We start from the raw sequence: 19,171 nt of genomic DNA, 5'->3' as shown, positions 1-19,171 counted from the left end.
AAGCCTGGGCTCTGTGCCTGTCAGTGTGGCTCTGATGTGGTGGAGAGCTCTCCCAGCCTTCAGTTCCCCACTTGCATAGAGACACTGTATTTATTACCTCCCAAGCATTAGGAACTACTACTGTAAGGATTACCTGCACACAGAATTGGTATTTGCCAGATCACTGTTAAGTGATACCAAAAGGAAATGCCTTCTCTTATCTGTGTTGGCATTTTTTGTTTCTCCTTTCATGCCTATAAGAAGAGCATGGGAATCCTGTTTCCTTTAAAAGCAGTTTGAAGAAATCAAACATTGGTGTCATAGTACAGTCAATCTCAACAGGTTGCAAAAGCCTTGTCACTTTACATCACACAGTTTGATGAGATGCAGGTTGAGAGATCTGTATCTAAATGGTTTCATGGGTGGTAAGAGGGTCACACATGAAAGCAGCGCCTCTCCCTGCAAGGCACAGGTTGTCCCAGGAGATAATCAGGATTTTCTTCCTGAAACAGTCATCAGATCACTCTGGTTAACAGGCCGTCACACACAGGAATAAACAGGGACTCATTTTTCAGATTTGGTCATTGTAAGAGATCAGGAGAAATCAGAGGACTTAGGAGACTGGGTGCATGGGGACATATATTCAAATATTTATATTCTGTCATTAACTTTGTATTTGTGCTTTCTCTCCAGAACTGATGGATTGATTCATTATGCTGCACCACCTGCTTTAGGCAGCCTGCAGCTGCCAGGGAAGAAAATGGACAGATACTACATTGTCACAGAACTTACTGAGCTATCACTTACTGCTTCCTTCCTACAAAGGGGAAGATGATATACCTGTTTCCCCCAGCACATTTCTTAACACTGAGTTGGTGCTTTGTTAATAAACCTAGCCCAGTATTTTAACAACTGCAAGGTGAAGGGCTGAAGCAGTAATATGCCTTAAGGTCATGTGGCACACAGTCGTATTTTAATTACCACTGCCTGAGGCTGTCTCCACAGGTATGTTTCCTTCCTGCATAAAACATGAAGCCGGGAGTGATTTCAAAACACGCTGTCAAATAGTCTGTGACTTCAACAGGATGTACGGAGTATTAGACTTTAATTCAAGGGCAAATTATATTTCAGTATTTTATCTTGTAGACTCAGAAGGCGAGAAAAAGAAACACTTTTCTGCTGGTAAACTAATAATGTTTAGCAACACAAAGCATATCGTATGTTCTAGATATCTTTCATTTCCTTAATAAATATCCAAGCATAGCAAGCTCTCAACACCAATATCCTCTCAATAAAAGGTAACCTTATATGGTCACTACACGATACATGATTTATAAGATGTCATGTTAAAGTAAACTCAAACTCACCAAACACACTGAAGGAAGGAAATGGTTGTCTGGCTCCATATGGCGTTTTCATGTTTCTATTAAAACCAGACTATTCAAACACCGTGGACACTGACACAGGTTTCAGCTCTAAAAGAAGGATAAAGAGAGTCTTATCCATACCATCTGTACCAACAGCATAAAACTTTTGCTGGCAGTACATGAATGCGGTTAAAACACTTAGGGTCACCTTACTGATGGGGATTAAAAAGACATTGCTCCCGCAGACTACTTCTGCACAAAGAGTTATACTCTGTTTACTCTGAGTGGATCATGGAAGCCCTTTGCTAGCCAAATATCATGGGAATAAAACAAAAAGGATTGGGGAGAGTTGAACTATAAATACCAACTCTTTCAAGGCATTTCTTAAAAAGAGGATATAGTATTGCAAAAGCTGAAACCTAAGCTTTGTTAGCATAATTGACACCTGAATTCGGTGTCTGAATTTCTGTGAAGAAACGCTGTCAGCTATTTGGAACGAAAATATTGCACTGCTTCTGCAAAGGTGTTCAATCTACAAATGTATCACATTAAATAAATAAAAGGTTGCTTATTCATTATGGATGACAATAAATAAATAAATAAATCCATACATCTAGGGAGCTGAAAACACTTTTTTTTTTCCCCCTAGCTATTCTCTCTGCACTCATTCCCTGGCAGATCCTTCCAGGCGTGCTCCTACCACAAACCACTTTGGGGACTCCCAGGCTCAGCCCCTGCCAGGCTCCACCCAGAAATCAGCAAAAGAAACCTGATGTGAACTGAGGTGGTGGCTGAATAATATTTTTCCTTCCCTATAGGGGGCAACCCTTCACCACTTCAGTGAATCAGGGGCCATAGCAAGTCTCGGTTCAGGCCCAGGAACGTGCTGCATCATGGCAATGTAAATGAAATCAAAGAGAGGAACAGATTTCAGTGCACATCACAGCAGGTCATTGCACTTGTTTGGTGGTGTGCTGCACACAGCTAGCATAGTTGCTTGTTATTTTTAAAACCACTGCCAAATCATGCTGTTGTAAAGCCCAGCTGAGCTTACAATCTGCAGTAAACCCAGTGAGGTGCTAGATCTCCTCGATTTTGTAGAGGAGGACTCATCCTGCATCTTTTCAAGGCAGTCTTTTGCACTGCGCCTCAAGTTACACTAACTCTTACAAGCCTTCCTCTTTTCTTAGAGATTAATGTGTCAAACACGTACTTTTTGACATTGTTTTGGTTCACTCACTTCAATAGACAGAAGTGGTCATTAGCCTTTTTAGTCTCCCACTACTTCTACTTCTATTAACACAAGCACCTAAAAGTTCTTCTGTTAATGAGAATGGCGGAGACCCAGAAAACACTGTTGATTCTTTGAACTTCATGTCTTATTACAAGTCTCATAATGTCAATGCTCCATTAAAATCTTAAGTATTACAGCCTTTTGAGCCAGCAGTACTTAAACACAGACTTAAATACCTCCTCCCCCCCACCCCCTACCCTTTCCCTCCTCCCTTTTTCTCCCAGCATCAAATACTATAATATGTATCACGTAATGGCTTCTACTTACCTTTCCAGATATGGGACACATTACATGCTCACTCAGGGTCATCAGTGGAGCCCAGAAGGCAACACGTATTTATTCTCACTGCCTTCTGTGGTGCAGCAGGAGCTGTGTGTGTTCATATACGGTCTGCAGCAGGCCCAGCATTACCAGTTGCCATCTTATGGGATTTTCATCCAGCCTTCTGGTTCCTACACCACTGCACAGCTCTTCAGGGTTTCAGCACGTATTTGGAAGAGAAGCATAATGTGCATCTGGAGGTTTTCAAGAAAAAAGATAGATGTGGCACTGAGGGACATGGTTAGCGGGCATGTTGGGGATGGGTTGATGGTTGAACTAGATGTTCTTACAGTCTTTTCTAACTTTAATGATTCTATGATTTCTAACACTGATAGTGCAGCATGAAAAGGGAGGCAGCTGATCCCAACAGAGCAATTCAAGAGAATGGAAATCAACACGTGGAACATATCACAAAGCCAATGGGGGCAACTGGAAACCTTTTCAGGGTGGTTCATGGTGTGCAGGGGGAATTCTGACTGATACAGAGCCACTGATACAGAGATGGGCATAGTTTGTTCAGGCTGACTGCTGTGGTTTGTTGGTGTGTTAGAGTGCTTTTGTCTATAGGCTTGTGCAAGAATATTTCTTCTTTGGGGGCTCTTTTTAAACAAGTGGTGTAAGTGAGAGCACGTAAACTTCTCGTAGTGCCCTTTATCATTTGTTATGGTCAGGAGTTGAGTGTGCTTTGAACTACAGTTTGCAGCCACACTCATAGACATATTATGCAAGTTACACTAATAAATTTCAACACAAATGAATACGTTTATCTGAACTTCAGACCAATTTCATTTTGGTGATACAGAAAGAAAGTGACAGCAGCATCTGCCAGCAGTCTTAAGCACAGGGTAACAGTATGCAGAAGCATTTGGAAGAGTTTTAAAGATTAGCATGCTTCCTGAGCTTATTATCTTGCAGTTTACTATGTTGGAACCAAGATTAAAATGCCTTAGTGTTTACTGAAGCATCATATATGGTATCTAACAGCATGTTATTTTGTGCACACTGTTTAACATTCTTTATTGCTTCAACTCATAAGGTTTATTTGAAATCAGTGGAGGAATTCATCCCATCTACTATTTACTCAGCTATTATCAGCTACTGCAACAGTGCCATGTGGATGGTAATAAACATCAGTTATTTATGAGCTTTCACAAGCATGCAAACTCCTGACAGAAAATTACATTTCAAGATTCATTGTTATTTATGGCACATGTATGTCACCGTATGCAGTTGGATTCTGCATATAGGTTGCTCTGGAGTTAACCCTGAAAATAACTTTATCTACATGTTTTTACTCTGTATTTGGATTGGTTTATGCTTGATTCCACCCATTCTCTTCCTCTCCCTGCCCTCATAACAGAACCCCATTTTTTTCTTTGCTGGGAGCTGCAATGAACATGAAATTGATGGAGGATTACACTCTACCTAACATTTTGATGAAATCTTAGCTAAGTCAATAGGTCATCTTCATGTCAGAGAAGAAGACTGAGCATGGAGAAAGTATCCCAAAAGTGAAGAAAATTCTCCTGTGGAAGATTCGTAAGATGTTTGGCAGACATTAGTGAGGAGTAATTTAGAGCCCCTTTAAACAAATACAACCAGAGAGAGGTGAGATTCCCACTCAGTGGAACACTTACCACTTTGCATGAAGACATTGTATGACTTGATTTGAGTCAAAGACAAGAGCTCACCTGCAGGCAACTCCAGATTGGCAGCACAGCGAAGGAAACTCTTCTAAATTCTCAAGCTAAATATGGGAAATTCTGACCTCACTGTTGTATATTTTTTTCCAGTATTTTCTTATATTACCATTTATTCCACCTGGCTTCTTATATTTGGTTTAATAATGCATTTTACTTTTTCCTCCTTTAACTTAGCAATTTTTTTCCTAGACTTGCTACCCAGCTAGAGACAAGTGTGTGTTTAATAGCTGCTCATTACTTCAGATGAGGAATTTGAGTGGAAATTACAACAACTTCATATTTCACCTTCTCAGAACCTCGATGGCATCTAGTCTGGAATACACAGTTGGTATCGCATCTCTGTATGTGCATTCCTGGGCTTGATTATTTGAGCTCTCAGAGGAAATGAATGCCAAGAGCTGTATACCTTTGCTAACTAGCTTTATTGTGCTGGTTTTGTGTAATCAAGCAGCACCTTTCATCCAATAATATATTTAAAATATCTTTTAGACAAAGCTCAATTTGATGAGGCTGGCTCTACAGCAGCAGGGAGCATGCATGGTACATTGGGCTTTAGAGTAATGGTTTAGATCTCTCTACAGCATGTAGCACACATAAGCTTTGAAGCATAAAAATCATAAATGATTAACCTACTTGATTTCACATAAATGATAGAAATATGCTTTTCATGGTTTATTTTATTGTCTAAAAATGAAGGCATTATGTCCCCACATGATGGGGTCTTTTTGTGGTCTTCAGCAATGCTACTCCATTTTGTTTTAATTAGCAATTAATACTGTGAAAAAATGACAATTATTATATATTTATATATGTGACATTTCAATTATCATCATGTGATCATAGCTGTTTGGAATAAATATTGCCTCATCTCCATGAGCTTTTCATTCTATAAGGAAGAGAGCCTTAAAAAAATCAGCATCCAGATATTTCTCTTTTTTGGAATAAAACACATTTTGGATAAAAAATGAGCTCACCAAAACATCCATTTGGCAAGAAAACATCAAGGGCTTCTGTAAGAAAAACAATAAATAACAACAATATTGTTTATTAACTGCTCAGTAAAGCAGTAGTTTGAATCAAAATTGGGGGAAATATATGATATCACTATTAAAAAAAATAATTAGGTACAACAATGCCGACATATACAGCGATAAAAAAAAAGACCAACATCACCTACTTTGTAAGAACTTCACTGAGATCTCCTAAAATAAAACAGTGCATATTTTTATGTTTGCCCAGTATAAAAATTCTCTAGAAGCCTCCTTTGGAGATTCACGTAATATTTGAAAATAATAACAACCTTCTGTATTGCTGTTTTTCACAGGCACTACTGGCTGCAATACTGATTATATCTATAACATAGCCCTTCAGGAGGTATATCCCTCCCTGATCAACATTACCAAAGCCAGACAACTTGCACAAGTCAGGAATACACTTCTGGTTGGGCTCAAATAGAAAACAGAATTTGTGTTATTTTTGCAACTGGGCTTCTCGGTCTTCACATTATAATAAAATTATTTGCAGAGAACACTGAAGTTTCTAAGGAATTTTTGAGGGTTTAATGCAGTTGATTTTAATCATAATTGTGAATTAGCTTCAGTAACTACAGGAATGATGAAGCAAAAGTGACCATTCAAGGGCTGATTTTAAATACCTTGGTATGGTTCATTAGCATCTTTCCCTTCCAGGTCAGAAAACAAGATGAAGGCAGCCATGGTAACTGCAGGCCACTGGAGACAACACAAAAGATGGCCCAATGTCACAAGTACATGAGAAATAATGGCATTGTCACCCTCAAGACAACTTTACTCACATATTGGTACACCTGAGTTTCATCCGGAGGCATGATCTGGACTGCATATCGCTCCTGCAAACTAAGAAGCAAAGATAAATTCCTCCACTTTGTTTGAAATGCTGTTGTTCTTGACCTCTGGGATATGGAAAGATTTATATAAATAAAATTTCTATTTCTGCTTGCTTCCCCGTCCTGGAGAAATATGTATAAATAAGAGATCAAAGATTCTGTACAAACATTAAACATAAAGCTGTCAGGCTGCAAAAGCAAAGCTTCTACCTCAGTGTCTCAGAGCACTGTGACTAAGTAAGCCCCAGGGACCCTCCAGAGCTGCTTTCTCCACTAGCCTGTGCCCTGGAAGAGGGACCTTTCTTAATTTTATTTTCATTTCAGTGGTGCCTTTGAAAGTATAAGCATGTCAGAAAGATTAGGTGGTAAATGGTTTGTATTAGCTGCTGCAAGATATTTTTGCAGCCTATTTTGAAATAGACAATGCTCTCTGCTACCTAATCTTGTCATCTTGGCTGCTGAATCCCCATTTGGCAGTGAACTGGAAAACTTCAGCTTTGGCTTATGCCTCCTCTTCCCCCCCCCCCCCCCCCCCCCAAAAAAAAAAAACCAAAAACAAACCTACAACAAACTTTTTGTTTGTTTGTTTTAAAGTTGAAATAGATAACAGCAGTCAGACTTTTCCTGGTTTATCTCTTTTTTTTCTTAACCCCTCATTACTTACTTCTAGATATCCCAGCCAGCTGTGCAGATTCAACTGAGCAAAGAAGGTCCAGTAGGAAATTATTGATGGCTTTATCAGTATGAAATACTCACAATGCATCACCTGCATGCTTAGGAGTGTAATACTGACAATAAATATGATAATAGTTGTCACACATCAGTGAGAGAAACGTTGAGCTTCCAAAGCAGTGAATAAATTGTGTTTCCCTTTATTTATTCAGTGCAATAGATGGCACAAAGATGGTAGAACCAACCAACCATTTTGACGTTTTTACAAGGCTTTTAAATCACGAAATGGATTATTGCAGTGCTGGAATTATTTGGTAAAAGCATTTTATGCACAGCACATTCTGCTTGAAGAGGCAGGCTTTTTAATTTACATTTGTTAGAAGTGCCTGTGAGGAAGAAGGATTATATGTTAAAGAAGCTACACTTCTGGTACCAAACACAATAGCCTGCACTGTTGCATCCAAGACTCTTCAGGCACAGCCACACAACAAGGCAGAGAGGAGGACTAAGAGTTAATCTAGGATGTCTAACAGCCTAGGGTGGGATTCATAAACCACAGCTGTAGAATGCCACTATGATTCCTTGGGTATCAGAGCTACATGGGACAGCCAGCACTCCTAACAGCACCCATCTGGGGAGGCAGCTGCAAGGTATGCAGCCACAGGCACCTATAACACCAGATATCTGCCTCATCAGCAGTCTCACCCTGAGTGTTTAGTATTTGATAGCCAGGTACAGAAGAAGTGAATCCCTCTGCAGTATCTTTGCCTAGCACTTGGGATCCTATCCCACACAGGCCAGAAGTTGTTAAAATGCTTTTCACTGGAAACTCACCGCATCCTGATGGTTTAACTTGTGGCAAAATCTGCTGAATATTCTCAAAAGAAAACTTTTCCTTCAGCCATTTCTTTTTCCTTTCCGTTTCTGGATCCAGATCCTCAGCAGCGGTAAGACAAGCCCATTTCAGCTCTGCCAGTTTGGAGCAGCTGATGGTGTGGTCAAAGCTTCTAAATCAGCGTTTTGACTTCACTTATTCTTTGCTGTCCTAAATACAGTATTCAGCCATGGGAGGAGTAAACATAAATGTGAATCTTTGGAAGAATTAAGAAGCAAAAAATAAAACTAATAAGAAACAAAGAGTACATTATAAGCTGCTGGAAGACGTGGATTTCATCTGAGTTGTACTTACAGGCTGAATAACAGTGGCATTCTGCCAGGTGTAGAGATGTGGGTTTGCAGAAGTGCCTTGGGTTTAGTTAGAACAAAAAAATAATAAAATAATAAAATAAAAATCAGAACAGCTTCCAACAGGGGGAATTAATAAGTCAACCTGAAGTGGAATGAAGGATTGAAATCCCTAAAACTCAGTTTAGAAAATGAACCAAGAAAGATGGAGTGCTGGGGTTAGGCAGAAGAAAAAAAATATATATATAGAAATAGCAAACTCTTTGTTCCTGCAAACCAGAAATTAATAGCAGGCACATATTATTAGCCAAGTTTAGACGTGGTACTATTCCCATTGATTTAAGCATGTATGCATTATTAACACACATCAAACTACATTAAAGTAACATGAATGGTGTGAATTAAAATCCATGAATGCCGGGCATTAATGGATCTTCACATCAAGGAAAGAAGCAAGCAGAAACCTTTCCACAGGTTTCAAGTTCTGCTGAATAGCGTTATATCATTTGAATGATGTTAGGGCATGCTAAAACAAATTTCTCTTCACAATATCTTTGGGATTCTGATTATTTGTTTTGTCTAAGGCTTTAAGGAAAGAGGCACCTCCAGGCAATTGTGTTTGGGTAACAGGGAGACCAAATAAGTGCCTCTGTATTCTGTGATGACCACAGGTGCTCAGGTAAAGGACGACTGCTTTTATGCTTCTACTGAAGAAAATACTAAATGTGAATGAAACCCATTCTAAACAGTAGAGAATTCACAAGGGAAAATTACTTTAGGTATGTTCCAACAACATAAGATGTTTCTCTTGAAACATCTTAAAAACAGAAAGCAATCCAACACAGTGCTGAAGAAAACAATGCTTTACCAGTTCACTTCATGGAACTGGTTATTGTCTGCTCAGAGAAATGTCCTTTAAACTCATTTAGAACATTGCACAGGGGAACTATTTTGCAAGTTTCAGTCAGATGAAACAATAGCAACATACTCTGGGAAAACACAAAACCACAATCTGCTATTCACACACAGATCTTCAAATTTTTTTGTACTCGTTTCCAATATCTAGATGTAAAGTTTGCCATAATCTCCTTTGGTGTAAAATTGTAAAACTCTACAGGAAAAAAGGAAAAAGATTTAACTCCACTTGCCTACATTAAGCAAGGCTCTGACATTTAGTCTGAGATATTTGGCGAGCAATCACATGGAACAGTATCAGTAGGAGGTCCTTGGTCAGCTGGAATTCATGTATTACTGACTTCTTTTCCTTTAAAATCTACATTTATAAAAAATGCACCCTGAAATTTTGAAAAAAAATAAATGAAATGAGAGCAACCATCATTACTGCTAATGTATAAAGAAAATGTTCTGCATTCTGTTTCTCCTGAGGGCAAGGGTGATGGTTGCCCTTCCAAATCCTAGTTGCTCTTCAACAACTCTTGCAGAGTTCAATCAACTCCTTATGTGCAATTTCTTCAAGTTGTGATTCAATACAGATTCCTGGTTCTCCATTGTTAGAAAATTTTCTTTCTCTTTGGACACATTTTTCTCTCCCTTGCCTTTTATGGTATATCTTGAAAGATAAATAAATAAATATATATATATATATATATATATATATATTTCTTTCAATAGCATTATCCTGTTGCTTAATTCATTGCTCTTTTCAAGTCTCATTAAACCTTTCCTTTAACTGTCTATCATGCTCCTCCTTTTCATCCTATTCCTTCAGTGTCTCTCATCCCCACAGCAGTCTGTGTCAGACCTTCCAATCTGGTTTTATTGCTTTCCAGTTCCCTTTTCCTTTGCCTTTCTCTCTAACTCCCAGAATTATCTATTTGGCATTTTAATTATTCCATTTAACATTCTCACTGTTCAGGTTCTGTTATGCTCAGAACCTTTTCACCAGGAGCACAGGAGATTAATGCAACTTCAACTGTACAACCACTACAAAGCTGCCCACCCGACTTTCTTCCACTTCTTCTGAAAAACAGGTTGGGTTATTGGTGCCCAAGAGCAGAAATGAACTACAGAGATCTTCAAAGCAAAGGTAAGCAAAGACTACAAAAGCCAGGAAATAAGCACTAAAAAATTACTGAGGAGCACATATGGCTGTGTTATAAGTTCCCCTGCTGAGATGCAGTGAAACAGGGAGCTGCAGTCTTCTCTAGCTACCTGCCTTTCTCTCAAGTGACAGCTGGTAGTGGTTGAAATACACACCAGATACAAACTGACAGCTGCACAACTCAAAGACTTTTCAGTGGAATACATACTGGCTGGGAGGACAGTAACATCTTGGAAGACCTTTTCTTTTTCTTTTTCTTTTTCTTCTTCTTTTTTTTTTTTCTTTTTTTTTCCTTTTCTGTCAAAGCATTTAATGTGATAAAAATCCAGATCTAATAGCAGTAAGTAATATTCCTGTCCTAAGACGTTATATAACAAGTATGTAACCCCAGAATATGTTTCTATGGTTCATTTTGAGATGCCTGGCAATAAGATCTATAAATTAGAAGGCAGAGATGGGAATGGCATTATTGATCATTGTTATAATAATGAAGCTTGTACTTGCAGGTTAAATCAGTTTGTGCTAGGGAACAAGGGCTTACAGAGGAAGAATCTATATCACTGGCATAAATACAGTGGCATTACACTGACTCCAGAAGGACTGAAATCTGGAAATACTTTTCAGAATTTATACATTGATTTTCCTGTACTGTGGGTTTAAGTTCTCAGTTTAAAATTATTATCATTAGATTCTTTTATTGTGTTTCTTTTCTGCATCTGAGGTTAACAATTAGTGATCATTCTATCTAGCAAAAATGGGCTCCTAATGGCAAAATATCAGGAAGATGATAACATGTTATACTAAGTGACTGATTTACCCTTCTTCACGTGGGCCAATTGCTTATAATTAAAGATTGCCATTTCAGCACAAAGGTCAAAGACTGAGGCTTGTACAATCATACTCTGAAGAAATTTTGAAGAGATTGAAGATTGGGCTTTTTTTCTTCCTCCATCATTTTCTTCTGTTTCTGCATTGTTAGCAGAGCTTGTGGCTGAAATGCATAATTTGCATGCACACAAGGAGCTTAATTTTGAAATCAGTTACTGATTTGTTATTACAACCTAAAGCGAAGAAAAGCTGCTTTATGTAACCAAAGTTTGAATGGAGTTCTGAGGGCTAATTCTGCAGGAACTTTCTTGCATGCATTTGAATTAAGCTGACTGGTTTGCAAGGGATACGATAGAATTGACCAGGTCAATATAATTGGCTGCACAACTGATGCTAATGTGGCAAATAGTCTGCTTGTGTTCAGTCATTACTTGCCAGAATTATTACCTTACCTACAGGGAAACTATCATGGAGTCGTAGCTCACAGTATCTTGGCCTTTTTGGCTACAGCAACATGTGGTGAAAGCCCTTATTGAGCACCCAGTACAGGTTTACTCCGACATCTCCAAAAGAGTGGAATGGACTTAAGGAAAAAGTATGGGTGGGCTGGTAAATGATCAAGGGAATGGAGCAGCTTCCTGGAGAAAAATGACAAAGGTTTGGAGAAGGGAAGGCCAAGGGAGGTGCAATCAAGGTTTGCAACGTCTGGAAGGTATAAAGATGAAGAACAGCCTGAATGCAGAATCCATTTACCCATACTTGCAGCATGAGGGATAGGGGTCATTCAGTGAAACTAATGGTATCAATTTAAGAGAGATAAAGGAAAACAAGTACTGCTTTGCATTGGAATGGTGAACTCATGAAATCTGCTGACACAGGAGGTTGTGGAGTCTGAGAGTATCTGCAGGGTCAGAGAGGGATTAGACACATTTAGGGACAGCAGATCCATGAGTGGATACAGAAAGCTCTGGGCAAGGACACAATTCTAACATCCCCAGCAGAACAAATCTAGATGCTGAGAGAGCAGTGGGCAGACTGCAGACAGTGGCAGATGTCAGTGCTCACCCTAACAGCATCTCCAGCCTCCACTGCTGCAGAGACAGCCTCAGGCAAGATGAATTGCAGCTCAGATCTATTTCTTATATAGTTAAAAACCAACTCTAAAGGCATATGAACAGTAGTTGAAGAAATCAAAATGTCTGGCTGCAGAGGAAGCAAAAACTGCCAAAGTCAGTCTGAGTCAGAGCTAGAAATGCAAAGAAAACAAACTGCTCTTGTTATTCCTAACAACAAAGAAACACCACTGAAATTTAAAATGCAGTGGCTGAGATTGAAGGGTATTATATCAGCCACAAATGTGATTGTGTATATAAAGTCCATGTAAAGGATGGTATTTCCAGAAGATGCAGTACTACCATGGGAAGCAGTGGTTAGACCTACATACGGCTTTCGTCAACTTTCATTATTATTATTTTTTTCTTAAGGAAAGCAACACCAACGGCTATAACAGGGAGTGGAGAGGCTAAATTAGGAGCTGAAAACAAAGAATGTGGTGGTCAGCCCAACCAAACAAAGCTGAGAGGTGAGATAATTTGTTCTCTATAAACATATTAGTGAAGTAAACGTCAGAGGAGGAAGATGAGGTAATTAAGCCAAAGGGAAATATTGGCACTAATGAGCAGAGACTAGCCAGAAATGTCCTCAGGCCGGAGTTGCTAACCTTCAGGAGAGTTTGATTCTGTTAGAGTTTTCTGTTTGGAGCAGAAGGAAGAAACACATACAGTTGGTCCTTCATTAGCTAGTGAAAGGTATAAGAGCAGGACGTGATCCACAGTAGCGAAGGATCAGACTTGAAGATTCAAAAGACCCCTTCCATTGCTGTGTCCTGTGCTCTCTCTATCCCTTAATTGTTGAGGACAGACAACAAAATATAAGTGGCAAGTCCTCTGTGATTTCTCATGCCAGGGACCTTGAAGAAGGGGAGGAGCAGCTGCCCTTTATTTGCACAGACCCACCATCAGTTCAGCAGCACTTCTTGATCAGCAGCATTGAAGGCAACAGACTAATCAAGTGTGAGGCTTTGAATGACTCTCTATGCTTGTAACCTAAAATGGGACTCATTAGCAGGAGACCGCAGAGGGCGTGGTGTGGATGGGGCATATCAAAAGCACTGGACATCACATTGTATGGTTTTCCTAGACACAAGGTCACAAATCTGCTTATTGAAAACCAACACAGTATTCTCCTCTGACCACTGTCCTTCCTATTGTTTGGGGTTTTTCTTCACTCAAAACCTGCTATCTACTCAGTGCTTTCTCTTTCTCTATTATATATGGTATATATGATATATTTCTCTCTTTTGCCTGAACCACTGCCCCCCTTTTAACCTCACCAGTTCTGCATCCTGAGGTAATCACAGATGCACTGAAGCAATCTAACACCACATCCTGCTTTGCTTTACAGCCTTCCTAAGACCTCTTAGGAGGTTTTTTTAAGCTTGCACTGCTGAAAGAAGAAAGCAGAAGGCATTGAATATTGTCAATATTTTAAATTATAATAATTAAAATCTCACTGCTGTCTCCTGCTTTCAGCACGCCCTTCACAGGCAACCAGAGTTAATCAAGTTCTGTAGAATATGGAAGTTTCCATATTTACAAATCAGTGAACACAGTCCTATGATTACTGCTATTTAAGTACATTCTAAGGTAGACCATTTAAAACCTACAGGGCCTTAATGAATTTGATCCACACAGTGGTACTTAGAACACCAATATGCTAGGGAATAAGGATAAAATTCATTTTTAAAATGCTTAATATTACATAATTTTATATATATATATATATATATATATATGTATATATATATATATATAAAGAAATCTGCTTAATATTGCATTATAATATTAAAGCCACAATTTGGAAAGCCAGTTTTTCACTGCTGATATGCCAGTCTTCCCAGTATTCTTGCAACCTGTTACAGTCCCAAGCATGATTTCTTTACAAGTCTGTCTAAGATGTAACTATAACAAAGATGTGCAGAAGATACTGCAGCTGACTGCTGGTCATTGCACTGCAGTCCTATCTGCGAGGCCACTCCACTCCTCCCAGGCAGGAAATGAAAAGCCTAGAGAAAGATGTGATGTGCCTACCAGAGATGAAACCTGTGAAAGCAAATTTAGGGCTGAAAGTTTGCATCTGGTGTCATTGTTGCTATTCATACTTATGTAGTCGTAAAAGAACTGGAGCAGGTATTGACATGTAAAGGCTGAGTGTACTTCCAGCCCTTAATAAAAAGCTGATATTAGCAAAGGGGTTATTAGATGTACGGATATAAAAAATGAAAGCCTTATACAGACAGCAAATAAGACACTGGAAAATTACCAAGAGGGTAGAAAAAGCCCAATTGTTTTACATGACTTCATAGAGGCACAGATCCGTGATGTAACTGTTTTAAGGTTCCTGACAAACTGTACAACCATAATAGTCATACTTTTGAGGATAAATAGAATAACAGCCTTTTAAACTCAATTCAAAGAGTCAGGGCTTCACCTCCCACAGCCACCCTACCTTTAAATCAACAGTAAAGGCTTCAGTGATTTCCAGGGCAATAGGAATTTGCTCTCATTTGAATGTGACATTAACATGGATATATTGCCCTCAGGAGAACTGACTGCTATGGACCAGAGTTGCCATTGATTTCACACCAAATTCCTCATTGATCAGGCATGGTAAGAAGTCTATTCACTGAATTGATAACAGGATATAGCTATACAGTATTTGTTTTCTTTTTAATATACAGCTTCAACAGCAAACCATGCATGAATGTAATAAAAGAAGATAATAATCTATCCATTCTAGGAGCTATAGTCTGAATCTGGATGGTTATCAGACCTGCTCTCACTGCTGTAAATCATGTCAAACAGGAGACTTTAGCTTTTTGAATGAAAAGAATTCCTCTGTTTTAAATATACAGAACCTTTGCTTTCTTCTCACTCACATTCACTAAATCAGCAATTGTATTCAGTTATGGTTTATCAGTCTAAAGCTATCAACAGAAGAGAATCAGATCTAATTGTAATGTCAGAAATCAAGCATTTGAGGGCAACGCAGCAGTTCTAAACTGCATAAATGCGTTTATAGTATCTGTTGCAGTTATCCTCCTTTGTTCAGTGTACTCTTTAACTGGCTTCTTCATGTTTAAGATTGAAGTTTGTTACGGCCATCTTACAAAACAATAGAAGAAGCTTTGAATATTATAACACCTTCCACAGTACACACAGTGGTAACAGAGAAAATGGACTGACCTTAAAGCCATAGACAACAAAAAGGAAACAGAATGGGCATTGCAATTGTTAGCAGAGTCCTACATCCACAGTTCAGTCTGGGAACAGATTTTCAGAACTCGTTTTCTGGTAGACTTGCCTCTTATGGAGGCAAGATGAATAACGTTCATAGTGCTTTTCCAGAACAAATGATCCACACTTTTTAAACACAGGTTGAAATTTACTTTCTAGATGCAGAAGTAGTACAAATTCAGCTCTTGCTCTCCATTCAGTGAGCACCAATAATGCCCAGAAAGGGACACAGGGTTCAGAATGCCATACGTGAGATAAAAAGCTGGGCTGGCGCATATAAAGAGTGCTGCCTAGCATACAGCATTCTCATTGCATAGCACAACATCACAGCATGGCTGTAGTTGCTGCCACAGTTAAACATCAGTTTTGGTGAATTACATCATCTCATTTTTCTCCTTTGCTGGCTCACATAGAAAGAATTCAAGGTTTGCTTTCTACTCTACACCTGACCTAACAAGTGTGATGTGAGTTTGCATAATGAACTCTCAGAACAGTATAGAACAACATCAGACAGCTGTTAAAGATAATACGAAGTTTTAATGGCTGCTTGCTCTTATCCCAGGGCAAGGCATTCCAGAAATTCTACATCAGCAAAAGTAGCATGGAAACCTGATTATGAGCTCTGCTGAGCAATCTAAAGTAAAAGATGAGCAATGTAAAGGAATAAAAGTCTTTCTAAATTTCTCTTAATTGTGGAATTTTAGTAATCCATCACAGTCCTTCACATTCTTATTACAGTGATTTCAAATCAAGTAATACCATAAAAGGTAGAAATGTTTGGGGAAGAAATTCAAGCTCACTCCTAGATTCATTTATTCTCTCATAATTAGCTAATCAGGAAAAAAACAAACAAACCCAACACAAAAACTTCTTGCTTGCATGCAATTAATTCCCCCAGTCACCTAAAGCACAGAAGAAGATGGTAACAGCCTAGAAAGAAGGAATGGCAAATGAAGAGAAATGATGCAGGATAGCAGAGCACAGAAACAAAGGCAAACCAGTTTAGTGCCCTACCTGGAGTAACTCGAAGAATAGCTGAGACTTTGTGAGAGCTGAGGTAGGGTTCTATGGAGAATAAATTGAAGGAAATGGTGAAGGCAGCAGAAATTCCACCACTAAGTTAAGTGGCTGGGCAGAGCAGAGAGCAGGTCAGCAGCATCCTGGTGATGGGAGCAGAACTCAAAGTTCAGGAGATCTGAGAACAGCAAGGAAAAATCCTCTAAGTGAAATATAACATGCAGAAGATATCTTGAAAACAAATGAAAGAATCACAAAATGTTTCACTACACAGAACAGAAAACCAGTTGCTGTAGCAATAAAAATATTTGTTTGAAACTAGCACATGTAGTGCCTACTCCTACTATTACCAATGTCTGTAAGACGAAATCAAAATACAGCTGTAAAACTGTGTCCTAATGTATGTAACAGCCTTCATCTGCAGAGCTCTAAGTGCTACTATTTCAAAGACTCATCATGTTTGAGGCTGGATGAGATTGTCATATGACATGAACATCCCTGCCATTAAATTGTATCTAGTTACTAAGCCGAATACCTAGTGATTTTTAAGAAATAACTTGTACTCAAGAAAAATTCTCTTACCGCAGTCTGCAAATCTTGGAAAATGGAAAATCTGCCCGTCCCAGAAAATATTCCAACATTTAATCATTCTGACAGTTAAAAAATTACAATTTATCTGAATTAATTGGGCTTCAGTTTCCAGCAATTGATTCTTCTTGGGCTTTTCTTAGATTGGCTGAAGAGTTCTTTAGTGCCTTCATTTTCTCCTTGTGGAGGTACTTATTCACTGCATTGAAGTCATCTTTATCTTATTCTGATAAGATTCAGCTCTTGAAGATCTATTATTATAAATGGGACTGGCTGGAAACAAGACCTGTGTTTTGTTAAGTGTCCAGAATGTGGGTATTTTTTCCCCGCTATGAAAGAAAAGAGAATCTCTGTCACTCACACACTCAGACACACTAAAAGAAAGATTTTTTTTTCTATTTCCTTCCAAATTATGAACTGTTTGATAGCATTAGACCTATCAGCAGCATCTAATCCCCTAAAAACTTATATTTTTTCATATTTTCCCTTTCATGACTGTCATTAAAGATGAGCTGTCTGTGCACTAAATTGACACTATTTTTTTTAGCTTTGCAAAAACATATCACTCTCTCCATTTGCCAAATAAAGGCATTGAAGCAGAATGGGATAACATAAGAGTGGCAGGAATTTAATAGTAATCCTCCTATCCGTTCGGCTTCTCCCAACATATTAACTTTGCTGTTCCCTCCAAATCTGTTCTTCATTAGCCCTCTTATTTTTCTCTCATCTCATTTTGTACACTAACCCATCCCATCTTTTCTTTCTCTATAGTCAGGGGCTAATTCTAAGAGAACAGACGAATAAATATTAATATAAAAATCTGGAAGTTGGAGATGTTTTCTGTAAACATAAACAGGAATGTAAAGAGATGGTTGAAAACTTCTACGTTCCCAGTTTTCAGTGGTGTTTTTTTTCCCCCAAGAGTAGGATTCCGCCTTAAAAAGAAGTATTTTCTAAAACGAAACGCGAGTGTAGAATGTGAGATTGTTTCAGTAGCTTATGAATTCCTTACTTTCAAGATACCAACCCTATTCATAATGTTGATTTTGTTAAATTCTGATAAGCTTGCAAAGGAGTTTGAAAAATCCCCACTAGTCAATTTTCTGAATTTTCAGCATGCTTCAGAACTCCATCTGCAGCTCTAAGCCAACAGGGAATGATTAAGAATAAATAAATCTGCACAACTGTTGAACACAGAGCAAGAACCAAACCCAGCTTCTCAGAGATTTCAACAAATTCAGCTCTTAATCAGTTTTGTCAAATTAAAGTACCAAAACATTAGGATGATTAAATATCAAATGACTTCATTATTGACCTTTAAACTAGAGTGCAGAATGGGAAATCATATCACACAATGGGAACTGAAAAAATATAAAAATGTCTTTTTAATGAAAGAAATATTTTTTTCTGTTGATAATTTAGGTGACTTATTATGAGATTTGAACAGAAAAAAAACAAGCTAATGGCTGAAAGCTGTTCCTGCTTATTTGGCAAGATAACCGCAAACAATAAATGGATCACAATATTTTCAGTGCTGTGACATTTAAATGGGGGAAAAATATTAATGATATCAATACTTACATTTTATAACCATCGAAAAAAGTGAAAAATAATAGAATCATAGTGTATCCTAAGTTGGAAAAGACCCATAAGGATCATCGAGTCCAGCTCCTGGTTTCACATACAATCTCCTCATTAAATCATTAAAAACCATAGCAATTGTAGAGCATGCTTGAACACTACCTTCTACTCCTGGTCATTTAAGTACTTAATATCTCCCATTTCCAATAAGAATTTTACTTCTGGATTATTTTACCAGTATCTGTGGCATTTATCTGCATGTTCGTACTTCTAAATGTCTTCTAAAACACCAGGTCTATTGAAAAAAAAGAGAAAGAGAGGGAGAAATCTTAAAATGAATGTTCAGAGGAGTTTA

General features: G+C 38.4%; 2 long non-coding RNA genes across 3 annotated transcripts in view; both read right to left on the bottom strand.

The window, feature by feature from the left end:
* LOC107315280 (uncharacterized) overlaps nt 1-7,046 on the bottom strand; it is a 117,303-nt gene extending 110,257 nt beyond the window's left edge. For both annotated transcript variants that reach the window (XR_014946144.1, XR_014946145.1), the window contains exons 1-3: nt 4,387-7,046; nt 2,908-3,155; nt 1,347-1,454 (exon numbers count right to left, since the gene is read on the bottom strand). This is a non-coding gene — a long non-coding RNA (uncharacterized LOC107315280). The remainder of the gene's footprint in view (nt 1-1,346; nt 1,455-2,907; nt 3,156-4,386) is intronic.
* A 988-nt stretch (nt 7,047-8,034) lies between these two features.
* On the bottom strand, nt 8,035-17,564 carry LOC146760801 (uncharacterized). The gene is made up of 3 exons (XR_014946143.1): nt 17,230-17,564; nt 16,645-16,825; nt 8,035-8,245 (listed from the first exon to the last, which is right to left on the bottom strand). It is a non-coding gene; the product is annotated as an uncharacterized LOC146760801 (long non-coding RNA).
* Nucleotides 17,565-19,171: the final 1,607 nt, after the last annotated feature.

Source organism: Coturnix japonica, chromosome 5 (assembly GCF_054131305.1).
Source record: "Coturnix japonica strain WE chromosome 5, WE-NBRP24, whole genome shotgun sequence".
Taxonomy (NCBI): domain Eukaryota; kingdom Metazoa; phylum Chordata; class Aves; order Galliformes; family Phasianidae; genus Coturnix; species Coturnix japonica.
This window is presented reverse-complemented; position numbering and strand designations above follow the sequence as displayed.